The sequence below is a fragment of the Orycteropus afer genome, unplaced genomic scaffold (genome assembly GCF_000298275.1).
Source record: "Orycteropus afer afer isolate SDZICR_OR568_19922 unplaced genomic scaffold, OryAfe1.0 scaffold00269, whole genome shotgun sequence".
Lineage (NCBI taxonomy): Eukaryota > Metazoa > Chordata > Mammalia > Tubulidentata > Orycteropodidae > Orycteropus > Orycteropus afer.
Window position 1 is genome coordinate 1996882 of NW_006921856.1, and position 4338 is coordinate 2001219.

Sequence of the window (4338 nt, forward strand, 5' to 3'; positions counted from 1 at the left end):
GGGATCGGGCAGTGTTTCGTTCTGCTGTGCATGGGGTTGCTATGAGTCGGAAACGACTCGATGGCACTTAACAACAACAACAACAACAACATGTTGGAGGGACTTGCCCATGATTTTTGTTTTCTTTGTACATTATCTATGCAAGCAGGGTACTGTGCTCCTGTATTCACTAGTTGACAGCACTTATACAGTCACCACCTGTCTCTTTTCCTATTGTCATCCTCTCATATGTCGTCTGTGACCTTGGCAAATAGTGTATTCTTAGGTCCCTGGAATCCAATGAGAATGTTATCACTTTAAATTCCAAAATGGCCACCACTTGTAAACATTCAAAATTGCTGCACCCTCGATCGCTTTAAATCACCAAAATGGCTGCTGCATGTAAACAATCAAAATGGCTGCACCCTCCAGACAGTGCAAAGTCAACAGCTCAAGTTGTCTCCCTCCTTGTTGTTTCCCTTCCTAGTCATAGGTCACCAGTGCAGTCATCCCTGCAGCCCTTGGTGACCAGGGCTGATCTTTAGATCAATTCTCAGGTCCCAACACCACTTGGAAATATTCAGGCTGTTGGTCCCGTCAGAGTAGATGTCAGTCTGCAGCTCTGACCATCTCTGCACTCACTGTTTTCATTCAGGATTTTCCACTAATTGGTGCCTAATCCACTTCCGTATAATTCCTTTCAAAGCTCAGGGTTCCAGGATTATCTTGTATATCTCTGTCAGTTGGTTTTTCTTCTCTTTGTTGAAGAGGGTCTGTGTCACTTGTCTGCCTATTCCTCCATCTTACCAGAAGTGAATTTATGTACACTTTCACAGATTTCTAAGACTTCTGACATGAAAAGATGATGAGCCATGCTACAAAAGTAAACACTTAGCACAGAAGATAGGCAAATTCTAGTAAAGGAAGGACACTTGCCATAAAAAACCCAGAAAGACCCACCACAGCCTCATGAGCAGTAACAGCTCCTTTTTCAATAAAAAGATCTCAAAAATATTCACTGTTAGCTGACAAAACAGATTTATGAGCTTTGTACTCTTCCTTTCAATTAACAAAGTAACATCATAGAACTAGTTGGAGAGTCTCTGTTGGTTCAGTTAGTTTAAGACAGTCTGACAATGTTTTGGAGAAGATTGTTTTACCACACCTGTGGTGTCAACAAATACAAGTTCATGTTTGGATACTGTCTTCTTTTTCACAGGTTTAGAAGCTGTAGTTGGAGGTGAAGTAAAGTTGCTAAGGTCATCCTCTGATTCATTACTTTCCTCTCCAGACTCAAGGTCTAGCCCCAATTCCTCCAACATTTCTGAAGCATCTGATATCTGATGGAAACAATCTAGTGTCTCCTGACATTTGCTACACTGTTTAATATACTCTTTCACTGGCTTTAATATACCTCACCACCAGTTTGTCTTGGGCAAGTCATGCCAGGTCTGATGCTGGGTGTGGTGAGTGCTGCCCAAGCCCAGGTGTGCCACCTCAATGATACCCAGGCACGCTCAGGCTGCAGTACTACTTCCAGCTCTGGAAGGTCTTAAGGTGCCACTACTTTTGGTGATAGTACAGGGTTCCACTGTGCACCAGGTAGCAGGCAACGGCCTTGCAGATCTTATGCTTAACATTGCCCTCTGTGCTGAGAGTGTATGGCTCGCCATCGTTCCTCAGGTATCCTAGGATGGGCTTGGCAGCTTTCCTTGCTTGACATCGTGGATGGCGGCACTCTAACGACACCTATCAGTGGCTGGGGAAGAAGACAGTGCACTAGCTCTGGGGAATGCACAGTGGCAGCAGAGGCACTAACATAAGAATGGCTGTGCCTTTGGTGAGCCCTTTTCGATGGCCCCTGCAGGGCGAAGGAAAAAGGGAAGAGTTGGTAACCAGCGAGAATTGCACTTCTCTCAGGATTCTTCCTTTATATTTCTTTTTTGATAACTTGATTATGATGCATTTCACTGTAGGTATTTTTGGATGTATCCTATCTGAAGGAGCTCTGGTGGTGTAATGCCTAAGGCATTTGACTGCTAACCAGAAGGCTGGCAGTTCAAACCCACCAGCCACTCCTCAGAAGTAAGCTTGGGCCATCTAATTCTGTAGTGATACTGCCTCAGAAACCCAAGGAATGTCGCTATGTGTAGGATCTGAGAGTCAATAGCAGTGAGTTTGTTTTTTGTTTGTTTTATCATACTTGGAGTTCTTTAAAGTTTTTGATTTGTAAATTCACATCCTTCTTCAGATTGGGGAAATTTTCTGTCATTATTTCTTCAGAGCTTTTTTTCCTGACTCTTTAGCAGCTTCTTATAGGATTTTCATGATGTATATATTATGTCTCTTGAAGTTGTCCCATAATTCCATTAAATAATTCTCCTCTTTCTTGTGCCTCCATTCTTGTTGTTCTTCAGCATTTGTAATTTCAACTGTCTTATCCTCTAATTTACTGATTCTTTCTTTTGCCTGATTAATTCTGTTGTTAAATACTTCCATTGTATTTCTCAATTCAGTTACTTCCACTTTCAGTTGCAATATTTCCATTCGATTTCCTTTTACGTATTTTTCTTAGAGTTGCTCATTTGGTTCATGTACAAGAAGATATACCCATAATAAATATATATGGACCCAATAAAAGAGCTCCCAAATACATTTTTTCATGCATTCTTTTCCTATTTCTTTTAGATCTTTGTCTATGTTTTCCCTTAGCTTTTAAATTAAGTTTAACATTCTTGTAATATATTCTTCCATTCTTTTCAATATTTATTTTCCGTAGATGTTATTTCACATCTTTATTATGCTCATTTGAATGGGACATTATTTCTCTTTTCTTTTTTGTGTCTTGTGTTTTTTTTTTGGGGGGGGGGACAATGAAATTTGGGGGGGAGATATTTTCTCAGTTTTCCCTAGTATTTTGTATTTTTGTTTACACTGCTTTCTGAAAAACACTCTTGGGAAGGCAAGGCCTTTGGCCTTTTTTTTTTACTGCTTCTTCTCCCTCTCTGTCATAGCTCCTTCTTCCTCTTATCCCTAGCACATTCCAACGTCAGTTGGTAGGCAGTCCTTAGCAGTGCGCAGAGGAGAAATAGGCTGACCAGAATTGACCCCAGGGGAGATCTGATCTATTGTTTTTGGAGGCCTGAGCTGTGCGAAGAAGGTAGTGACTGACTATGGGAATAGACTCCACTGGAGGGAACCTCCTGTAACAATGAGCAACAGGTTGGCAGCTGACAGTTACCAGAAAGGTCTGTTATAATCTGCATCTACCCCCAGAGAGGTCTGCCTTGTGGGTTTGAGAGCAGAAGTTTGGGTTCCTGTCTCTTTATACAGGTATAAAGTATGGTACTTAGTGATGCAGGCTTTTTGCTAGTGCTCCTTCACCAGGTTTCTGCAGCCTGTGGCCAATGTAGCTGAAGGGAAGGGCAGGAAAGGTGGTAAAACTAATTTTCTTATCATATATCATTTGTTGATTTGTTGATTTTTGCCTGTCTGCATTTCCCTGGTACTATTCCATGCTCTTTGATTCACAGTCTGTCAAGACTGAGCACTGTTTTCTTGTATTTCTTGTTCTATTTCAGGGGGAGGGGCAGAACAATGATCTATTTATACTGACACCTTCCTAGAATTCTCTAATGGCATGCACAATTAATCTTCATTGCAAACTTTTATGTTAAAATCATGGTCAAGCCATTCTAATAATGATGAATTATTAATTCATTGTAGTTAGGAAATGGTGTGTGGGGGACAATTTTATCTTTTTTTTTTTTCCTCTTGAATAAAACTTTGGTCTAATATTTGTGTTAATGACATTAAGCCTCTATTGTATTAACTTTTTCTACTTTCTTTAATAACTCAAATCACATAACAGTTCAGTACTTTTCTTGAAAAAACTATATGAAGCTGTTAAACTAAAGCTTTCAGTATCAACACATTTGGATTTTTAAAAGCAAAGAATAAATTTTCTCTCAATTCAAGCTAATTCTGATTAGCTGGTGATGCAGTAGTTAAAGCACTAGGCTGCTAACCAAATGGTTGGCAATTTGAAATCATTAGCCATTCCACGGGAGAAATATGTGGCAGTCTGTTTCTGTAAAGATTTATAAGCTGAGAAACCCTTTGGTTTCTATTTTAATTCTACTTTGTTCTATAGGGTCCTAAGAGTCTGAATTGACTCAATGACAGTGAGTTTGGCTATCTATCTATCTATCTATCTATCTATCTATCTATTTATCTTATCTGCTGTCTGCCTCCTGAAGGCCATATGTCCTTGCCTTGCATAGAAAGAATTTTGAACTCAAGGTGAGGGATATCTACACAAGTTCAAAAATGGAAATTTAACTCTGACTCATCAATAGT

The 4338-nt window shown here is 39.9% G+C and overlaps 1 pseudogene; it reads right to left on the reverse strand.

Annotated features, from left to right (window-relative positions):
• The window catches only part of LOC103205100, an 11189-nt pseudogene extending 8938 nt beyond the window's left edge, over positions 1–2251 (reverse strand).
• Positions 2252–4338: the final 2087 nt, after the last annotated feature.